This window comes from Ictalurus punctatus, unplaced genomic scaffold (genome assembly GCF_001660625.3).
Source record: "Ictalurus punctatus breed USDA103 unplaced genomic scaffold, Coco_2.0 Super-Scaffold_100058, whole genome shotgun sequence".
In the NCBI taxonomy this organism is placed as follows: domain Eukaryota; kingdom Metazoa; phylum Chordata; class Actinopteri; order Siluriformes; family Ictaluridae; genus Ictalurus; species Ictalurus punctatus.
Genome location: NW_026521089.1, coordinates 194,470 through 217,539, shown reverse-complemented (window position 1 = coordinate 217,539; position 23,070 = coordinate 194,470). Strand labels below are relative to the sequence as shown.

The window sequence follows — 23,070 nt, the reverse complement described above, 5'->3', positions numbered from 1 at the left end:
GAGCAGTGTAAGTGTGAGTTCTTTTGGCGTGAGGTATTTGTGTTGCACAATGATGAATAATATAATATAATATATTATTATTATATATATAATAATATAATTTGCTATATATATCTCTTTAAACATTGCCTATGTCCAGTGATGAATAATTAGTAAGATTTGATGGTAATATTAGTCTACACTTATTTTCAAACTTTTTGTAACATGTTTTCTGTCTATTCCAGATGTGTTGAGTCCTTCACATTAGAATAAGATGAATAGTTAATGTTGAATTAGGATTTGCATGGATGACGTGTCTGGATCGGACAGTGTTGCATGTTACGTGGTGGTTTCTTTTGCTGTTGATGTGACCTGTTGTTGTGCTGATGTGGGTCTCACTGCAGTGACATGTTTGTTAGTTTAGTTCAGTTACAGTCTCTTTGCAGCAGTGTAGTTTGAGAGACTTGTTTCTTTACTGAACCGTAGACTGTTGAATAGAATAAAGTAATGTGTGAATATACAAATATATATTATATGTGGTGTGCTATGGACATGCAATACAATATATACGAAACACAAGTCTCAATATTTAAATAATACAGTGCAATGGTCACAAACACGAGGAATGGAGCGTATACTGCACAATCTGTGAGTGAATTGAAAGTCTTTATACTGTAGCTGTGATTGTGCTGTGAATTTAATGCAGGTGTGTGATCTGGGATTTGCAGTACATGGCAGAGATGTTTGTGGGCCCGCAGTGCAGGATGGGAAATGTAGTTCGTGACATGAGTAGACTTAACACCAACTTAATAGGATCAAATACAGTTTAAATGAAATGGATACATTTATAATGGAACTTTTTTACGCCTTTCACAAATGGCGCTCAGCGAAGGAAACAAATTTGTATTAAATTGAAACCAAGCTCATAGATGATAAATTTTGTTAGACTAGTTAAATACACATACGCATTACTCCTGATTAGAGAGATTTACAGAAAGTGAAGGAAGTTTAAATGTCATGTATGAAGGGTCTGAGTGATATTATGAGTGTGGTACAGTTGTAAGTTAATAAGGGACAAAGGGGTGCATGCACGTCTACCCTTTAAACTAAACACTATTGTTATACACAGTAAAAACAAATTCAGTAGGATGTTTTGAATAAAAATGAGTGGGATAAAAGAGACTAGAGAACTGTAAATACATGTCTAGATCTCAACCTCATTTACTCTATTTTTTTCGTTCTGTATTATTGGGATTATCACTCGTTAGCACAGATGGGATATTAACATGTTAGATTAATGTACATCACAAATAGTCCTAGACTAAAGCATTTAGTTTTTTCATTCACCAGAAGGATATTAAGAAAGGAATTAAGGAAGGGAGAAGAATTAATCTTTGTTGTATTTTGTTGTATTTTTGCAGACAACAGACTAGAACTCTTTGACAGATTAACTAAACATGAGAGTAGAAGACCCCTTTATGAGAGGGGGTATTCCAACAAATGATATTTGATTAGAGATTACACGAAGATGAGAGAACTGAAGGGATGGGAGATTAAATCAAGTATTACAAGAAAAGCAGGGAATTAGCCATCACCTGTGGAAAGAGCCATTTTATTTCTCTCTTTATTTATTTAACCTTTATTTAACCCGAATAGCCTCTCTGAGATTACTTCAGTAATTTTTCAATGATTTAATAGACCAACATTGTTTAATCTCTGCAGCAATATTTCATGATCCACTGTGTCAAGCCTTTGATAAAACAATAAACAGGGAAGTGCAGTAATCACCTTTATCTAGAGATTACACAATATTGTAAAATAGTAAACTGATATATTTATCTTTCATATCAATTCTGTATTTTATTCTTCATATACACATTACAAAAAATAGTACAAATCTAATCAGCCCCTTTGATCTATGCCAAATATCTTAGTTCTGAAAATCTTTTCAGCTTGCTTTAGGTAGAGTTTCAATTTTCAGTCTCAGTCGGACCTGGACAGAGTGCACCTTCTCCTGAACTCTTGTCCCCGACAGCAGAGCCACTTATTGGCAACTAAATCAAAGACTAAAAGAAATATTTACAAAAGATTTATGAAGTTGCTTGGATATCAGTGAGCACTGATTTTGTTTCCAATTTTCAGTAAAATTGAGTACATTAGTAAAAATAACCAAATACGCCAAGCATTTTCTGCAGAGGTGCTTACTGGAAACTTACCCCACGTACTGCCTACAAAAACTGGGCATGCAGCATGCAAAGTTCTGGTATCCGCTTCTCCACTCTTTAGTAGGTTGAACCAAATCACTGCCGAACCCTGTAGAATAAGTGAAGTGAGTGCCATGTGCCTCATGATCATATTCAAATGTAGAAATGATTACTAGGTTCACTAACACTTTTTGGTGGAAGTGCAACACCAACATCAGGAAACACAGCTTCAAAATCAACTTCATCACTCATCTGAGACAGAACAGTCCATTTTTTAATGATATTGAGATAATGAGGAACCGTATGGGTGTAACGTAGAATACACTGAATGTCAGGCCTTACACGGTGGTGTAGTGACATTGGAGGCAGAGCAGAGAGACAGAGTGGTGAGGCCATGAGCTGTAATGGTATCTTCTGCAGAGCAGAGGAGTAGGGGATGTCCTCAGTGCAACCACGCAGTGGAGTAATGACTTCAGCTGAGTAAGGAAGCAGAGCAACCAAAGTGGAGCAGGGAGGGTGGGAGATGATTTTACCTAGGTTGTGAGCCCCCTCCTCAAAGAATTTCCTGAGGGGGCACCTGGCATTGAGCCATTTGAGTGGCTCTGACCCAACTTCCCTTCCCCAGTAGTTCCCACTTCAGGCAATTTTTCTCCCCTCTACAAAGGTATGACAAAGAGTGGCCTCAAAGTCTGGGTTTAAGCATCCGGCCTGGCAAGTGCAGGCAATCCCAGTTAATCAGCCTGGAGTGTTCTGGGTAACTGAGTTCTCCCACACGGCAACTCTTGCGGTGCACTGCTGCTGTCTTCTGCTGACTGTGCGAGGTGTAGCACAGCCTCTTACACCTCACTTGTGCCTTAATACGTCTTAAAATGCTACAAGCAACATATGGAGAAATGAAGCATTTGTTTTAATCCTATGTGCCATGATATGGCAATGACAATTCCATGGATGCAGCATTTTCTTTTAGTGAAACACAACACAAGTTTTAATGCATTAAAAAGCCCTTTTTGCTGGAAAGAAACAGAATGGTAATGGGTAGCTGATTGGCCTACAGTGAGTGACACATCATGTGTAAGTGAGTTCTTAAAAGAGCCGGACACTGCCAGTACCAGCAGTGTGATCCTGACTCCAGGACAGGAGTCAAAATGGGAAAGGCACAGCTGCACAATAGCATTCCAAATAGTGAGACCCCTTGCTCACAGAAACAGCACACAGGCCAGTATACTATTTCCCAAAGCACCAGCTCAGCCTAAAACGTCTCTTTACGTAAGTGCCTGATGAATGTGAAGGTGTCAGGGTTGGACTAAAGTCGGAACAAACTGAACCAGTGGACAGAGAGTATCACAGCGCGTACTCTCATTTAAAAAAAACAGACATGGAAAAGCATTAAGTATTAAGTACATTGGTAGTTGGGCTATAATGCAGAAGAGTGACACGGCACTACACACAGCCAGCTGCTATTCCTGGGACAACACCACCGATGGACTCTGCATGGTCAGATGGGAGAACTATGCAATAATACATTTTATTTGTCGCCGCCTTTCATAACACTCAAGGATACCTTATAAGAAAGACAACATACAAATATCACAAAAATCACCGCAAGCGGTGATTATCGGGAACCAAGCACAAACTGCTTGTGTACAGTTATACGATTGACCATGTCTCTTTTCAAATATAATACAAGTCTTTAAGTGTCTCTACATGGAAGTGTTATTCTATGTACTATATTACAATATACAAATAATATTGTCTTCATTTTAGTTGGACAGCAATGCATTCAGTCATGTCTAGCAACTTAACAAATGTTTTCAGTATTTAGGATATACAAAAATGAAGGTATTTTGAAGATCACAGATTTCTTTTGCAAACGGATTAGGCTTAGATGGTTTTAGACTTTATTGCACTAGACGGGAGAGTAGTGCGTAGTGTAAGTGCATAGTGTAAGTGTACAGTACTTCATTTAGGACACTATTTTAATATTTACTCTCCGAAGCGTGTTTTCAGTACAGAAGTAATGTAATGAGTAAACGCACCGTGCAGACCAACTAATCGAAAATGAGATTCGTTTCCAATGATTTTCAGAATCGATTATTATCGATTAGTTGTTGCAGCTCTAAATATAATATAACATTTGCAATCACTGTGATGGAGAAAATATGGAATGCAAAGTGCAATCTTCTTTATTGATCTATTTGTTTATATCCCTATTCCATTCATTTCTACTGTTTAGTCATCTGGTGGGCGTGGTTGAGTGCGCAGGTGCGTCATTCAAACCGAGCGAGACAGCTCCTTTCAGGTAAATTGAGGTACTTCTGTTGGTTGTATGAATAAAACACATCACAATTCTGATTAGCATAGATTTACTACAGGTGCATTATTATTATTATTATTATTATTAGTAGTAGTAGTAGTAGTAGTAATTATTATTCCTCCAGTTCGCTCTTTCAGTGTAGCGTTTGTACTTCTTACATGTTAAACAATCTCCATTATTGCGTTTTAAACATGGATATGACAGGATGGATTCCTCAGCTTGCCTTAAATTGACTCTTTATGACAATGGGAAACAATTCTCTTACAGTTCCTGTGAATAAAAGCTAAAGAGTCTCAAACTCTTATTTATGAGGCTCATCAGGGCTCATACAAGCTTTTAGTCATTTAAAGTAATATCACTTTACTCTTAACTGTTCTTTGTGAGTGGTTTTTAAGATTGTTTTCACTGTAAACTGTCCTGTGGTATCTGTCATTGGTCTCTTTTGTATTACTCGGTGTCTTGTTTACATCCAGAACTGTGTGTGTAAGTGTGCACTGTAGGATCGGTATAAACCAGCAACAAATTCCTTGTATACTCCAGCATACTTGGCCAGTAAAACTTATTCTGATAACTTGGGTTTGGACCTGCATGAAGTTGCCACCCTCACCCAATGCAAAATGTCGGCAAAATTGTCTCAATCGTTTGTGCTCCGTTTGTGCCATAAAAATTTTCGTTTGTGCTGCTTCGATTTTGAAGATATTTAAAAGAATATTCATAGGTCATTCTGAGGTCTCTCAGACTCCCCACATGCTCCTAATTCACCACAAATATTCTCAATCGTTTGTGCTGCTTTTGTTTTTAAAATATTAGACATTGACTTATATGCACAAATCTCCTTGGTGTGAGCACACTTTGAGTCGAAGTGCTGAAGACTTTTTCAAGACAAATCATATCATCATTTGTTCAATAAACAATTCTCTTTACTTCATTCACTGGTCTCTCATGATTGAACTTTTCATTTATTTACAAGGAGAATCATGTTACACTTCACTCCCACCACTAGGTGTCAGGGACACTTCTGTTCTCGATGCTCTAGTGGAAATTAGTGTTAGTATAGGGAAAGTCGATATAGTTACTAAATCAAAATTCTGGCCAGTGTAAGTACAATGTTTTAACACTGTCAGTTACAATAATATTAGTTAACTTCAATCATAATGGTAAAACATTCAAGAGAGCTAAGATTGTCAATGTTTATTGAACAGAAATCTCACTGCTAATACTAATATGGCTAATGTAGCTATGAAATGCTAATTACCGCTGCACATGGTACCCATGTTTTTTTTAATACATTGTGCATCTAAGGGTCCACATTACCATATTGGTCCTAATATAAGATATAATATCCTTATACATTATTACTAGATTATATTTTCCTTGTATTTTGGCAAATACAGTAATACATGAAAACATGTTTATACTGTACATGACATTTTTTGCATCAGGATTATTTCAGTGGGTAATTATGTTTTGCTTATGCCAGATGCCCAAGAAACCAGCAGTGGACAGGGATTCCATTTTCACAGTCCTCCCTTCATCAAAAGAGGCCATAATCCAAAATGTCAACATAGCTACTCCTAATCAGAGCATCTGGACAGAGCTTAGTGAGCAGCTAGAAAACAAGATCACTGCAAAGGCTCTATATACTTTTGTTAAATTGAACAGACAACATCTGGACTGCTTTAGGGTTTATTTATGAAAGTGATCATGAAACAAGTGGCAGTAGTGATGACACTCATTTTGAGCCAGGTCCCTTTCCCCAAGACCAAAAGATTGCTGGACTTTTTATCTTGAAGTTTCATTTCAGAAATGGATTGAATTCATGCGTGTAACAGTTCATACAAAAACAAGTTCTCTAAAACAAAAAAAGGGAATACACAATTCTGAAGTGTAGCATCTGGAAACGTGATAAATCATCACATTTGGGAAGAAGCGAAAAGCCCCTGCACATTTGTCTTTAAAAGAGCCCAGGTCTATCCATCAGCCACAGAGAAATTCATAGAAATCAGAGGCAACTGTGAGGAATGTCATGGCCACATTCACATAAAATGTGACGGAGAGCCTGAAATGAACAGCCCAATGGTGCTCAAGTGCTTAATTAAAAACTCTGACTCCCTGCACACTGGCTGTTCGAAGCCTGCGATGTCTGGTAACTTGCCTGTGCAGATAGTCAAAGAACTGTGTGAGGAAAGAATGGAACCCTGTTTATGACAACGTGGCAATTTTTCAGAGCACACTTGGTAGTGTGCGGAAGCATCGGCACGTCCCTAATAGCAAGTGCATATAGCTGAAACATTCTGTACTATTTTAACATGTTATTTATTCCACCGTGGCAGTTGTTCAGTGCACATTTGTAAGCATGCGAAAGTATCAGAACGTCCTTAAATAGCAAGAGAACACAGCTGAAACATTGTAATTTTTAAGTATGTAATTTATTCCACCATAGTAGCTATTAAGGGCACATTTTTAAGCGTTTAAATGTCCCTAATAGGCAGAGCATGCCGTTTTTTTGCTGCAGGGTGGTTCCTACTAGGTCTGCTAATGGGACCGCCCTCCTGACTGGCTGCCTATAAAGTCACCCGCTCCAGCGGTGCTGAGCAGCGAGATGTCACGGAGAAGAGTGTGTCCAGTTTGTCGGCGTTTCTACACCAACGTGCAGGCTCATCTCACCCAGATTCATCAGCAGGGTCCAGAGGAACGCTGGCTTCACCTGGCGGCAGCGAGCGAGCGGGTGATATGCGGGTGCTCTGGACTGCCCGGTGTCTGCATGTGGCAAGAAAGGTTTCCGCCGGCTAGACTGCCACCTGTTCCACCTTCACCAGCTCGCCGGGGACACGGTCAGGAAGCTACTGCTCAGCGCCAAAATAAAGCTGCTCGACAACAACTACAAGCTTTCGGTGAGGCGAAGAAATCTAAAAGTTGCAAATGTTCTGAACTGATCGAAAAGTAGCAAAACTCTCCGCAGAATTTGAGCGGCTGCAAGCGATAGTAGCCCGGAAAGAGTAGTGGCTCTGTGGGTGAGTACCTAAACTATCTCTAGGCCTATTTTTATTGTGTGTGGGCGGCGGACTCCAGGTGGTCGCCCGGGGTGGACGTCCCAGGATGAAATTTGTTTTTCTTTCACTGATCCCCCCCCCTTTTTTTTTCTCTTTTCCAGAGCCAATGTTAAGTGTACACGGCTTGGCTGACAAGCCTCAGATATGTCCCCAAAGCCGCGGCCAACGGCAAGCAGGAGAGGAGACACGTCGAGGGCTTCCTTCACTTTATGTGGGCCAACGCAGACAGTCCCCTGGCAGCTGCTGGCTCATTACCCAAAAACACTTAAAATTTAACATAGAAGCCAATACTCACATCAACCTCTGAACCCAGTTGGAGATAGAAAAAAAGACACCAGCCGTGAGTGAGAAGAAGCAAGGGTCCAGATTTATTGTTCCGTTCCACCACACGAGATCCACACCGATGAGAATTCTCAGAAGTGATCTGATACCCTGAGCTTAAGCTCCAGTATTTATACTGTAATTACACAGTAAATAACCCATATGTTTCAAGAAGACTATGATCTCAATACCAATAGGGTTAAAAAAGAGCTATTCAACTTACCATTAGCTCAAAAAACAGGGCTTTTCAACTTACAAATATAATCAAAACCAGTAGCTTGACTCAGCTACCCTTATAAATGGCTCCTCATGGTTTTCTCTTAAAATTAAGGCCTTCCTTGCGAGACAAGAATCTTCACCATCTGAATTATGAGTAAGTTACATTTTCCTGTATTTCTAGTTTATAATTTATTTTCATATTTGCTCTATATCTCTATTTTATATATAGTTATACTGCTTGAAAAACGATTTACTGTACTTCCTACTTCATAATATCATTATATTACCCTTCTACTGTCCTACATATCCTACTATTCTGTATTTTATAAAGAGTTTTCTATTATTATAAGATATTACCCTTATAATATCTTAATACTCCTTTTTATTATTCTTATAAAGTTATAATGTTATGTGTGTGTGTGTGTGTGTGTGTGTATGTGTGTGTATTATGTCTACATGCCCGCCCTTGACTGTACGAGAGTGTGTGTGTGTGTGACTATTAAACCATAGTGTAGTACTCTTAAAGATCTTTAAAGTGTAAATCCAATTTGTCAATATCCGCCAAATACCGCTTCTGTGTGTCTAGGTGCCCATCGTCATTCCTTCTTCTCCCCTTTTCTGGATCTGGACACTCATTATCAGCTTGCGCATCTAACTGCTGTTATCATGGTGCTACTTAACTATCTTCGCAGCACCCCCTCTGGAAATGGAAATGCGCAGCCAAAACCCCCCTCCAGCTTTCAGTCTGAGGAAGATGTCACCTTCTCTGACCTGGTCCCCGACCATTCTTCCCACTTCTCACCTGCAAGTCCGCCCCACTCTCAGTGGTCCTCTCACTTCACCTTTGCTGACTTTCCCATGTCCCCAGGATGCACACCATTTTCTTCCCCCCACCACTCTCCTCAAGATTACGCACCCACCAGTCCTGTGAATTATCAATAAAACTACATATTACTCATACTAAGTGTCCCTCATGTTTATTTCATGTCATTTTTATCCACAACATAGCCCACTTGAAGTACATCGACAATGTCTTGAGAGTCCTTGAATGGATGAAATCACTGTGCCAGCGGTACAAGGTCACTCCGGTCAAGTTATTTCTGACGCGTGTTTCCAAGTTCCTCCATTAACTCGATGAGTAACTGTCCAAGGGCCGAGTTGGCTCCACGAGGCTGTGGAGTCTCCAGAGACTGCTGCAGTGGGAGTGCAGACATCTGTCCGGTCGAGTCGTGCTCCACAGGCAAGGCGTGCGAGCGGAGAAGAGTGAGGGAGTACTTACAGCTCCTGCACGGCAAACTGTTGGACGCTGTCCCTGTTTCACTGGCTGATCTGAACTCGTCCAGCAGACCCGGACATGCTCAACCGTTGCATCGGGCTGCTGTGTGCTCACTTCTTTTCGGTCAGCGGACACAGGACCGGAGTCCTGCAGAACCTCACGACTGAGGAGTTTGAGAACCTCGAGAAGGCTGACTCTTTCTGATCAATGTAAGTAACTTCTGTGTATTTCACTTTTATTTCCAGGGGCTGCTGTGTTGTACATGGGGGTGTTTAATATTTTTCATTCATTGTCCTTTTCTCCCAGGTGAAGCAGCACAAACCTGCCTCTGCTTTTGGACTCGCTAAGCTAGCCATCACCAAGCTGGAGCTGAAGTGGCTGAAAGCTTTCTGCCGCCTGAGGAAGCATATGCCGGGATATGAGACTTCTGTGGGGTGGCTTTTCTTTTCTGGCACACAGGCCAGGATTTCTGCGCATGTCAAGCTTGCCCTGCGGGCACTCGTGGGAAGGGACATCACTGTGTCGGACATCCGCACAGCTCTAGCAACCTACGTAAGCATGATTAAAATGTTTTTTAACAAATTCATTCCAATGTGTTAAACGTTAAAGTGATAGAGAAATGTCTCCTGTTCACAGTGCGAACGCAAAAGACGAACAACGCATGCTCGTGACCAAGACGATGTGCTACAGCAATTAGCTGAGTCGTGGAGCTGTCGGTCAGCGAGGCGCACTCTGCCCAGTCTGCGCTAGAGTCCGCTGCGGGCATAGGTGCTACATTGGCCGGTTGTTTTTGGCTAATGGCCCTGTGTGTGTGTGTGTGTGTGTGTGTGTAAATATTTCATTAAAATGTTTGAACTGAATTCCCCTTGTCAAAAGTACAGTAGCATCACTCATGGCGAGACCACACAACCGAAATTTCCGAAAGTACATGGACTGAGCTCCGGGCGAAGTTCGCAGGCTTTGCCCAGGGAGAGAGCGTCAATTAGCTGAATTTTTTCCTCGTTGATTTCAATGGTTTATGCGTTCCTAGTCAGGGCAAGCTACTGTTTGTTGCACCTCTTCCATCCTCCTCCACGGTCTGAAGCCAGCTGCAGCCACCTTTTCATCACCGTCACAATCTCAGCACTTGTTGCCCTTGATATTAACGGGTTCTTTCAGACAGCATCTAATGAACATGAGGCAAAACAGTTGACAACTTCTGCAATTCGAGACACGCTAAAAAGGCTATTTATACTTCTACGTCAGACCTTTGCGTTGCCTGATGTGCACTTCTAAAGAAAACTGTAATAATGCGTCGTGTGTATGCAGACAACAGTTGTGATTGGTCATTTGTGCAAACAGAGACCCTCCCCAGGATGATAAATATATCTGCAGTAATTTCATATTCACTGAGAATAAATGTAATGAAGCAGATTACTTGTAGCTTATAATAAAAGTGCTGAGGCTTATTACACACTTATTCAAGTTACAGTTAAATAATGAATATGGGCTTAAAGTGCAGTCCCTCATCTTTAATTTAAATGTATTCACATCCACATTGGAGGAAGGGTTTAGGAATTACAGCTCTTTAATATGTAGCCCCCTCTTTTTCAAGGGACCAAAAGTAATTGGCCATTTTACTCAAAAGCTGTTTCATGGACAGGTGTGGGCTATTCCTTCGCTATTTCATCAGTTAAGCACAGGGTAGCTGCAGGTAACAGCACTTACATTTTTGGAAATTTCTTGACTATGATATTAAAAAGTATTAGATTTGAAGACCTGCACATCACTTCAGTCATGCTACACGATACATCAGCTTTAATGGATTGTGTTCACGCATATACATCCATTCCTGGGTTTAAGTAAACTACAGCAGGGTAAACTTCTATAGAGGTAGATGGGAGACTGTTTGCATTACCATTTGCTCCAACAGTGAAAGAAAAATCCAGTATTTCCTTCCCATGACTTTCCAGGAAAGGAAAAAACTAGAGAGATAAGACTTTAAGGACCTGCAGACAGCCTGTAAGCAGGTAAAAGGTCTGGAGTTGATTCCAGGTGTGGCATTCACATTTGGAAGCTGTTGTTGTGAACGCACAGCATGCGGTCAAAGGAGCTCTCAATGCAAGTGAAACAGGCCATCCTTAGGCTGTAAAAAAAGATCCATCAGAGAGATAGCAGGAACATTAGGAGTGACCAAATCAACAGTTTGGTACAGTCTGAGAAAAAAAGAACACACTGGTGAGCTCTGCAGCAAAAAGGCCTGGATGTCCACAGAAAACAAAAGTGGTGGATGATCGTAGGATCCTTTCCATGGTAAAGAAAAACCCCTTCACAACACCAGCCAAGTGAAGAACACTCGCCAGGAGGCAGGCGTATCATTATCCAAGTCTCCCATGAAGAGACGACTTCACAAGAACAAATACACAAGTTCACCACAAGGTGCAAACCATTCATATGCCTCAAGAACAGAATGGCCAGATTAGATTTTGCCAAAAAAAAAAACATCTAAACAAGCCAGACCAAGCATTCTTTGGGCAGATGAAACTAAGATCAAACTGTACCAGAATGATTGGAACAGCTCGTGATCCAAAGCATACCTCATCATCTGTAAAACACGGTGGAGGGAGTGTGATGGCATGGGCATGCATGGCTTCCAATGGCACTGGGTCACTAGTAGTTATTGGTGATGTGACAGAAGATGCAATCAGATGAATTGTATGTGAATATATTGTCTGCTCAGATTCAGCCAAATTCAGTGAAGTTAATTGGACGGCGCTTCACTTTACACATGGACAGTGACCCAAAACATACTGCAAAAGCAACCCAGGAGTTTTTTAAAACAAAGAAGTGGAACATTCTGCAATTGACAAGTCAGTCACCTGATCTCAACCCGATCGAGCATGCATTTCACATGCTGAAGACAAAATTCAAGGCAGAAAGAACCACGAACATACAACACCTGAAGACAGCTGCAGTAAAGGCCTAGCAAAGCATCACAAAGGAGGAAACCCAGCATTTGGTGATGTCTGTGGGTTCCAGACTTCAAGCAGTCATTGCCTGCAAAGTATTCTTGACCTAAGTATTAAAAATGAACATTTTATTTATGATTATGTTCATCTGTCCAATTACATATGAGCCCCTTAAATAAGGGAACTGTGTATAAAAATGGTTGCAATTCCTAAACGTTTCATATGATATTTTTGTTCAACCCCTTGAATTAAAGCTGAAAGTTGCTGGCCTAAATTTAGCCAATTACCCAAAGACACTTAAAATTCAACATAGAAGCAAATACTCACATTTGCTGTAGATTGCTGTAGATGCTGTAGGCAGATTCTGTATCGAAGAAGAGGGGGGAACCCCGGATCTCCATTCCTAGAGCGGGTGCTGCGAAGATAGTTAAGTAGCATCATGATATCAGCAGTGAGATGCACAAGCTGGTAATGAGTGTCCAGATCGAGATCCAGATCCAGGTCCAGTAACGGAGAGAGAAGGGACTGACGACGGGCACCGGCACCTAGACATACAGAAGCGGTATTAGTCAGATGTGGATAAATTGGAAAAACACTTTAAAGATCTTTAAGAGTAATACACTATGGGTTGTTAGTCAAAAAGTCGAAAGAAGTGTACGAGCTGAGGAGTGCTAAAACACACACACACACACCCTCGTACAGTCAAGGGCGGGCAAGTAGACATAACACACACACACACACAATCTCACACACACATACTATTATAACTTTATAAGAATAATAAAAAGGAATATTAAGATATTATAAGGGTAATGTCTTATAATAATAACATATATATATATATATATATATATATATATATATATATATATATATACTCTTTATAAAAATGATAAGAAGTAGGAAGTACAGTAAACTGTTTTTTCAAGCAGTATATATAATAAGAGATATAGAGTAAATCTGAAAATAAAATATAAACTAGATATACAGGAAAATATAACTTACTCATGATTCAGATGGTGAAGATTCTCGTCTCGCAAGGGAGGCCTAAATTTTAAGAGAACCATGAAGAGAGCCAGTTATAAGGGTGGCTGGGTCAAACTGCCCCCCCCCCCCCCCCTCGAGATAACAATAAGACCAAGGTCCCATTAGATTGTTTAGTCTCCTCCACTTTCTATTCTCTAGGTAAATCAAAACTGAAGATTCTGATGCCCTGGGTAACTGAAAACTCTGGTTTCTGATCCTCTGAGTAACTGGAAACTCTGGGTTTTTATTTTCTGGGTTATTAGAAATGCCTGGGTTCTGATTTTATGTGTAAATTAAAACCCCTGGTTTCAATTCTATGTGTAAGTGAAATAGGCCTTTTCTGGAACATAAGAGTAAGGTAAATGAGCTCTTTTTCAACCCTATTGGTAGTGAGATCATAGTCTTCTTGAAACATATGGGCTATTTAGTGTGTAAATACAGTATAAATACTGGAGCTTAACCTCAGGGTATTGGGATCACCTCTGAGAATTCTCATCGGTGTGGATCTCGTGTGGTGGAACGGAACAATAAATCTGGACCCTTGCTTCTTCTCACTCACGGCTGGTGTATTTTTTTCTATCTCCAACTGGGCTCTGAGGTAGATGTGAGTATTGGCTTCTAAGTTGAATTTTAAGTGTTTTGGGGTAATAGGCTAAATTTGAGCCAACAGCATCGAGGCAGCCAAGTTGTTTATCACTAGGACCCTGCTCCTATAGGACAGCTATGATTGAATCCATCTCCATCTATTTAGATTTTCTAGAACCTTATTGGTCAATCCATCCCAGTTCTTCTGCATATATCGATCTGTGCCAAAGAAGATCCCAAGTATTCTCAGTCCCTCCATGAACACTCCTATGGGAGGTGAGGTATATTTTCCTCCTGCCATTGACCTAGAAGCAAGGCATCAGTTTTGTTCCAGTTTACACGTGCAGATGATGCGCTCTGAAAGACATCCAGGCCAGAAAACACGTGACTGATGTCATCCTCGGACCTGATTATCACCGTCAGATCATCAGCATATGCTGTGACATTGACTGTGGTCACATCAGATAAATCAGGGCTTAACACTGAAAACCCTTGCAGATTTTCTCGCAGGTGTCTTAGCAGGGGCTCAATGGGGAGAGTGTACAGCAGACCGGACAGGCTACAGCCTTGTGGAACACCTCTGTGCACGGAAAAGCTCTTGTTAGTGTTCCGTTTATTTTCAGCATACTGTACACATCAGTGTACAGCAGCCTAATCCATGAGATGAAGCGTCCACCAATGCCCAAAGCTGTTAGGGTCTTAAAAAGATAACCATGATCCAATCTGTCAAAAGCCTTCTCTTGACCTAGTGACACTAGTCCCATCTCTACCTTATATAGCTCTGTGAGGTGCAACAGGTCTCGCACCAGAAAAAGGTTGCTGAAGATTGAGCGTTCTGGGATGCAGTATGACTGGTCATCATGTAGTATTGTGGCTAAAAATCTTTTAAGGCGGTTTGTTAATGCCTTTGAAAAGATTTTATAATCTGTCCCAAGGAGGGAGACAGGACGCCAGTTCTTTAAGCTACCAAGGTCTCCTTTTTTGGGTAACAGGGTAATTACAGCTCTCCTACAGCTAAGGGGTAAGACTTTTGTTTCCATACATCTGAGTATGACAAAGTGCAGGTCTGGGCCAATCAAGGACCAGAATGTTTTATAAAATTCGGAGGTCAATCCATCCAGCCCCGGTGACTTTCCGTTTGACAGTTGTTGAGCAGCTGTACTGAGCTCTTCTAAGGACAGTGATTTTTCAAGTTCGTTTCTCTCACCCTCGCTCAGCTGTGGTAGTCCATTCAGAAGTTCTTCAGTTGCTTCAGGATCACATGGTTGACTATTGTACAGTTCCTCATAAAAAGATAGCGCTTGTAGAATGATGTCATCTTTGTCGGTAGTTTCTTGTCCATTGGGTAGTTTCAAGTGGCTGATGGACTTCTTCTCTCTGTTTTTTTTCTCCAGTGCAAAGAAGAAAGATGTAGATGAGTCCATTTTAGTATATTGTGTAAACTTGGCCCGCACCATGGCACCTTGATCTCTCTCTTCATACAAGTTTTTCAGAAGAATTTTATATATATATATATATATATATATATATATATATATATATATATATATATATATATATATATATAGAGAGAGAGAGAGAGAGAGAGAGAGAGAGAGAGAGAGAGAGAGAGAGAGAGCTTCTAAATACTAAGGAAATTGAAAAAGAGCCCTGAAATGTTAATGGAAATCATGGAAGAACTTTGAGACTGAAAAGAGAGGAGAAGAGTCTCCTAAAACTGGGGAAAAGAAAACCCTCTCAATATTATGAAATTTGGGGAACAGCATCACAAAGATGAGTTGAGACGTGTCTTTCATCAAGTCTGGTGAAATTGAGAAAGATCCAAATTGAGAACGAGGAATTCAAAGAAGCGCATCATGATTAAGAATGTGCCTTTCAAGAGGAACATGAGGAAGAGCTGATCTAGCCTGGCAACGCTGAGAAAGAGCCTTTTAAGACCAAGGATGTTGAGGAGCCTCTCAAGCCTGAGGAAGGTACGGAAGAAGTTCTCAAAAATAAGGAAGTTGAGGGAGAGTTTCTCCAAAATAAAGAAGTTGAGGACAAGGTTCTCAAAAATAAAGAACTTGAGGAAGATTTTCTCAAAACTTAGGAAGTTTAGGAAGAGCCTTTCAAGCCTGAAGAAGTTTAGGAAGAGTCTCTCAAGACCAAAGTGTCATGATTCCCCCTTGAAACAGCGTGCTCTAAGCGCGAATGCGTGAGCACCTGCTTTTCTGTTGTTGACCGTAGTGACATCTGGACACGTGTGTTTTGTTTGTTTCTGTCATGTCTCCTCCCTGTTCTGTCATTGGCTGGGATTTCACGTGGGTCTGTATTGCTCTCAGCTGCTAGCGGTTTAGACGCTGATCATGTCCACATATATACCGCGCGCCTTCCAGCACACAACGTGGAACATTATCGTAGAGTTAGTTTAGTTCGTGTCGTAGTCGTAGTCGTAGTCGTAGTCGTAGTCATAGTCACGGTCCATGTTTAGAGTTAGTTCGCGCTGGATTATCCGCTCCCAGTTCCTCGTCATAGTTCGTTTCTCGTTTTGTTTATCGACCCTGTTTTCCGTGACCATGACCTAGATTCCAGCCTTGCCCCGTGTATGCCTGTTTTCCAATCGCCTGACCTCTTGCATGTTTGCGGATTACGTTTTGGATCACGTTTTGGATTTGTCTGCCTGTCTCTCTTTCAAATAAACAACTGTTCATCCTGCACTTGCATCCGTTCTATCTCCGCTCCGTCACGATACGTGACACAAAGAAGGTGAGGAAGAGTTTCTCAAGACTTAAGAAGTTGAACTGAAAGGAAGTGTCTCAGGTCTGAAGAAGTTGAAGGAGAGGTTTAAAAAATAAGGAACTGGATGAAGTGGTTCTCAAAACTGAGGAAGTTCAAGAAGACCCTTTCAAGCCTGGGGAAGAAAAGGAAGAGTCTCTCAAGACCAAGGAAGGTGAGGAAGATTGCTACAAAGCTGAAGAAGAGTCTCTCAAGTCTGAAGAAGTTGAGGAAGAGCGTCTTCTCTTCTCTCCACTTGGGCAGGAAAACCATCCATGAGCTGCAGTAAAATGTAGCCTTAGTGTTTGTTGATACAGTGGGGGTCATGATGTCTGAGTCCAGCAGCAAGAATTGACCATTTTACTCAACTGGCCAGGTTGGTACACCTGCTGAATAAGATGTTTGAAACCTATTTGACTTGTCGAATAGAGTGTTTTTCAGTACAGAATCTAACTAGAAAGATTACTGGTAGATCAGAGAGAATAGTCGGGAACATATAAAAGGATTTGAAAACATCTTTTCCTACATCTTTGTGGGATTATATAACCGACTTTAAGTCCGGCAGTAACACACAGGTCTTTTTACCAGAAGTGTACTTAACTCCAGAGGTAGCTCAAATAAAAAATGGAGACAATGTAAACATTTTGTTATCTTTTAAAGGCTTGCAAAGTCTACCGTTTTCCATGGGGAACAAACAAAATGCATATATTTCCTGTGTAAAGTCCTACTTTGTCGGACATCTAAGGGGGAGGAGGCATACAGAATGGAGGACTCATTTCTTGACCGGGAGATAATGAACCTTCATGGCAGTTATTGTATAAAAACCCTCTACCAAAAAGTTCTGTTGACTTACAGTGGCGGATTTTACGTTGTGCATTACCAACAAAAGTGCTTTTGTTTAAATGTAAATATGCACCGTCTCCACTGTGTACTTTGTGTGATGAACTCGATACTGTGCTTCATGTCTTTTGTGAATGTTGTAAATTATCTCCGCTCTTTAATCTATTGTATACAATGTTTCGTAGTTTGGGGATCATTTTCTCTAAAACAGGGTTTATTTATGGGGTAGATATTCTCGCTACAGGCAGGAAATCTGTACCTATTCGGATTTTTTGGTCGTCAAGCAAAATTAGCCATTTAGAAGGCTTACAAAATGGGATTGGAAGGGAAAGAAGTAAACATGGTTAAATTATCTAAGGCCTTGGTTGAGTCTAGGATTAGATTAAAGTACGAATTTTACCAAATGAATGGTGATCTTCCGATGTTTGAGAAGAAATGGTGTGTAAACAAAGGGGTAACTTATAAGAGGCGAGAATCTCTTTTTCAATTGGTAATGGTTGTTAAAAGAATGTGTTCTGTATGTTAAGGTTTTTTAAATTGTAAAATAAATTATATTTTAAAAGTCAAAGTCTCTCTCTCTTCTCTCTCTCCCCATAGATGTGTCGTTATCTGTAGCATCCCTGCTGGTGCCTCTACAAATTACACCTGCAACATGAGGGGTCGTCATGTGAACATCATTCCCGATGTTATCCAGGCTCTCACGCTCTGTGAAGTGGAAGTCTATGGGGTTCCAGGTTACACTTTTGCATCCAGTTCACAATTTCATATACGTTTGAAGTCAAATTAAGTTTTACAACAGCTGCTAAATGTCAATACTGTTAATTTTTTTTAGTGCCTGTTACTAAGAGGGCATTTCTGAGATTGAAGTTTAACAGCAGTGAGGATCTTATGAACCCTACTGTGAGGGACAAAATTCTTCAAAAGGTTTGTGTTTATGACATGTATGGTAGATTCATACATACACAAATAAATAAATAAATAATAGTACTTTTTCATCATAGATGATATCTGCCAATGTCCAGCCTTCAGTGCGTCAGATCCGTTGGACTAAGGAACCAGAGGTGGAAAAAGAAACTTAAAAAACGGTAGGAAATATCACTACTACTACTGCAATAATAATAATAATACAACTACTTCTACTGCTAATAATAGTAATATAGCCATAAGAGGCAGTCTGTGGGGTCCAAACACTCCCTGCGTATAGCACCCCCAGTGGCCAGTTCTTGTCAAGATTCATAGAACAATAGAGACCATATGTGAACTTTCTTACACATCACATTTTGTGATGATAACTCAACGCTAGTTGTGTAACCTACCTGCTGAAAGCCGACTGGCAGAAGGCAGACTTTTTTTTTTTTAAGTAATTCAGTTACAGATTAGCAGAAAGCGCACAGCAAATTCTGCTCAGTTGGAATTTTGGTTCCTGAGAAACAGCTATTTGAACTTAACGCTGACCCTTATGAACATGAACAGCACGCCCCAGGTAGCCAATTTGAGTGAGATTGCATCAGATACTGTGGGGTCCTTCCCTGAACTTTATATTCAAGTTTTGTGGCAATAGCTTAATGGGAAACTTTTCAATTATCTGATAGGCCAATGACAGGCATGTTTTTTTTCAGTAATTAAGTCATTATGAGAATCTATTATAGATTAACACATACTGTATATCTACCATACCAAATTTCAGCTTGATCAGACATACAGTTCCTCATAAACAGCTATCTGATCTTAGCTCTGCTCCCTTTGTATGACCAAATTTGGCACATAGCAAAAAATGCTAAACTAACTTTTGCCAACTAGTGCTAGGATGTTTGGCCTAGCTTCAGAAATTTGGTGACAGTCCTCAATAATTAATTTTTGGTGTGATGCTCACTAATTATCAAAAACATGTTGACATTTGTAAACAGCAACATCTCACTTTCCTGGGTAATGGGAGGGAGTACTACAACCCCAATTCCAAAAAAGTTGGGATGTTATGAAAAATGTAAATAAAAACAGAATGCAATGATTTGCAATCTCATAAACCCATGTTATTCATGATAGAACATAAAAAACAAATCAAATGTGTAAACTGAGGAAATGTAGCATTTAAAGGAAAAAAAATAGGTAACTTTGAATTTATGGGCGCAACACGTCTCAAAATAATTTGGACGGGGCAACAGAAGGCTGGAACAGTAAGTGTTACTAAAAAGAAACAGCTGGAGGAACATTGTGCTACTAATTATGTTAACTGGCAACAGGTCAGTAACATGATTGGGTATAAAAAGAGCATCTTGGAGAGGCAGAGTCTTTCAGAAGTAAAGATGGGCCTCTGTACACCAATCTGCGAAAAACTACATCTACAATTTGTGGAACAATTTCAGAATAATGCTCCTCGATGTAAAATTGTGAAGGCTATGACTATCTCATCTACAGCACATCATATCATGAAAAAATTCAGAATCTGGAGAAATCTGTGGCCCGAGTCTCTTTCCATAAATCTTAAATAAACACCTCCTTATAGATAGCTTCACCATATCAATGACTAAAAGTTTTTATTAAAGTAGTACAGCACAAATCTGTTTATTATTAGACTTTGATTATGTGGAATGTTTGCCAGAGAAGTCTCTGTGAATGATTTGCTATCATAGAAAGGATAACTTATTACAATGAGCACGTTAATATAAACCTGAGATATGAATTGCAGCCTTCAGACCTTCTGACCTATCAGATTCCAGAGTGCAACAGCAGTGTGATATAATTTGTATTAAATACACTAAAATCTCTCTTGATAGTTATATGAAATTTGCAGAACATCAGTTTACTGTTACTTATTTATTAATTCATTGATTTATTTCTTTTACCTGAGTGATATCACTGTCAAGAATTTTGTCATTCTGACTTACAGGTGGCAGAAATATATCTGAAACAACAAGAAAAAGATGAAGTGGAAGAAGAAGAAGAAGTGTTCAAAGAACAAAAAGAAAAAAACATCAAATGTGTGAGGTTTGGGTGTAGCACTTGAAAATACTAGCTAACTGATGTTATAGGTTTATTAATTAGAAGTACTAGAAGTTTTTTAGTTTATTTGTTTGGGAAATGTATCTATGAAAAATTACCACAGGGTTTGTACAAGGTGCTTGAATTTGGCATTTGGAAATATAAGTACTGGAAGACCTTAAATAGCCTTTTTTTATGTAACAGTGGTTAAAAAGTGCTTGAATGTTATTTATTTATTGACTTTTTATCAATCACTTTAAAGGGTTTATTTTCAAAAGAACACGAATACAACCCTTTCACTCAAAATATGACTCCCCGCTGCAGCCCCTCCTCCTCCTGCTGTTCACTCATTCATTTTAACAGGGACAGCTTCGGTCCACTTCTCAGACCCCTTTAGCAACTTTTTTTTTTTTTTAAAGCACCTAGCGACATATCTAGAGACTTTTCAGACAAACCTTAGCTACTTTCCGTAGAAGAGAATGGCCAGTACTGCCTGGTGAGTGCGAGGTCCTGCTTTCAGAAACAGAAAAAATATGTAAATGAGAACAGCTTTATTGGGAATTCGGCTGTATTAAAATTCAGCATGTGAGCACAGAGAGTAGGATGTATTATAAAGGGCTGACTCTAGGCAGAGTGAAAATACGATGCAATGGTGAAATTATGGTGAAAATGAAGCAATGACTGGGAAATACAAATTTAGTCCATCACGGCTGGGAAAAGGGGCTATATTAAAATGGTTGTTTAAAAAAATATATATATTTATTATTATTATTATTATTATTATTGTTATTAATATTTTTTTGGAAATGAAGGATATGTTTGAATGACATCTCTTGTATAGTCCTTGAAAGAAAAAAAGTGCTCAAAGTCCTTGAAAGTCCTGGAATTTCATTATGAAGCATCTGTACAGTACATCTGTACTGTACCTGTTATATGTACTATGCGATTGATGTATTAAACATGCCTCTTGATTTCTGGGTTTAGCATAGTTATACCTCGGTTTGAGTTTAAAACAATTGCTAGATTTTCTGGTAGAATATTGCTAGTTAAGTTTCTCTCACAGATATTACTGAGTAGATAAAGTATATTCAGTAGCTTTTCTGGGATAGTGAGAATTTAGGTTAATATAGTAGAAAACAAAACACTCAGATTATCCTGGTTGTAAGAACTGCTCATTCATCTGTACACCTTTACAGTTTTCACTGCAGATATATCATCAGCTTTATTGAACAAGACTCAGAATCCTTGACACCTCCCAGCCAATCAGTCATCACAGTCATGATGAATTTTTGTATGGTTGGAAGCATGTTTAAAACACAAAGTGCTGTGATCATGTAAGAATGAGGTTTTACTCACTGGCATAAATGTGTTCACTTTAAACTTTGTTCCTTCCCTTAAACACTTACCTGCTTGAGAATTTCCAATGTTTGTAGAATGATGATTCTCAGTACAGCACATTGCCAAGTATTAATGGGCTTTAAATTTATTTATTTGTGACAATTATGGGATTTTCTAATTTGTTTAATATGTGAACTTCTTATCACTCCACCGTAGAAACAAAACAAAAAAAAACCCAAACCACTAAATGCTAGCTTCATCTTCTTTTAATTTGATTGTCAGTGCTCAACTCAAACCAACAGCAGTATTATTAATAATATCAGGAATGATTGTGTCTAAAATCAACCACTGATTATATCCCACTTGTTTGTTTCTAGATTGTATGATTTATTTAGCCAAATCTAAACTCACTTCTCCATTTGTGTAACTGGATACTCAGGATAATAAAATTTCACTCTCGTTTCCATCCATCCCCATTTTCTACATCTCCTATCATACAGGAACCTTGAGCCTATCCCAGAGATCATAGGGCACAGGACAGGGTACACCCTGGACAGGGTACCAGTCCATTGCAAGGCACACTCACATATACATTCACACACCCATTCATACACTACAGACACTTTGGACATGCCAATCAGCCTACCATGCATGTCCCTGGACAGGGGGAGCAGCACAGGGAGAACACGCAAACTACGCACACACAGGGTTGTGGTGGGAATCAAACCCCCAACCCTGGAGGTGGGAGACGAACGTGCTGAGAACTAAGCCACCGTGCGCCCCACTCTGGTCTCTTTAATTTAATAAAAATGTGACACACAGAATAGCACAATGTGCTATCAAATAAATAGTGGGTGACTGTTTTCTTTATAGTGTATATGCACTGTGAATGATTTCTTATTTAAACACATAAATGTAACTGACATGCTGCTTTATTAAATCATAGCAACTTGAGCACCTGCCTAGCCCTACTCTGAATATGAGGAACTTTCCTACACGAATATTGACATAACTAATGGTCTGCACTTATATAGTGCTTTTTAACCTTAGCAGTGTTTCCCATTCACCCATTCTCACACCAATGGTAGCAGAGCTGCCATGCAAGGTGCTAACTTGACATCAGGAGCAGCTTGGGGTTCAGTGTCTTGCCCAAGGACACTTCGAGTCATGTGGGCCAGGAATCGAACCTCCAACCCTACGATTAGACAACCTGCTCTACCACCTGAGCACAGCC

At 39.8% G+C, this 23,070-nt stretch overlaps 3 long non-coding RNA genes across 4 annotated transcripts; 2 read left to right on the top strand and 1 right to left on the bottom strand.

The window, feature by feature from the left end:
* Nucleotides 1-6,376: 6,376 nt before the first annotated feature.
* Nucleotides 6,377-10,108, top strand: LOC128630627 (uncharacterized). 2 transcript variants are annotated; one of them, XR_008394900.1, is made up of 5 exons: nucleotides 6,377-7,511; nucleotides 7,652-8,244; nucleotides 8,677-9,575; nucleotides 9,673-9,918; nucleotides 10,003-10,108. It is a non-coding gene; the product is annotated as an uncharacterized LOC128630627 (long non-coding RNA). The 2 variants fall into 2 exon arrangements; XR_008394899.1 differs by having other exon boundaries at nucleotides 6,384-8,244; nucleotides 10,003-10,106.
* Nucleotides 10,109-10,465: 357 nt separating this feature from the next.
* Nucleotides 10,466-21,011, bottom strand: LOC128630634 (uncharacterized). Its single transcript, XR_008394909.1, has 6 exons — nucleotides 20,954-21,011; nucleotides 20,363-20,421; nucleotides 18,508-18,566; nucleotides 13,320-13,361; nucleotides 12,642-12,859; nucleotides 10,466-10,531 (listed from the first exon to the last, which is right to left on the bottom strand). It is a non-coding gene; the product is annotated as an uncharacterized LOC128630634 (long non-coding RNA).
* LOC128630626 (uncharacterized) lies at nucleotides 16,167-22,234 on the top strand. The gene is made up of 5 exons (XR_008394898.1): nucleotides 16,167-17,055; nucleotides 18,117-18,253; nucleotides 18,352-18,443; nucleotides 18,521-18,604; nucleotides 20,407-22,234. It is a non-coding gene; the product is annotated as an uncharacterized LOC128630626 (long non-coding RNA).
* Nucleotides 22,235-23,070: the final 836 nt, after the last annotated feature.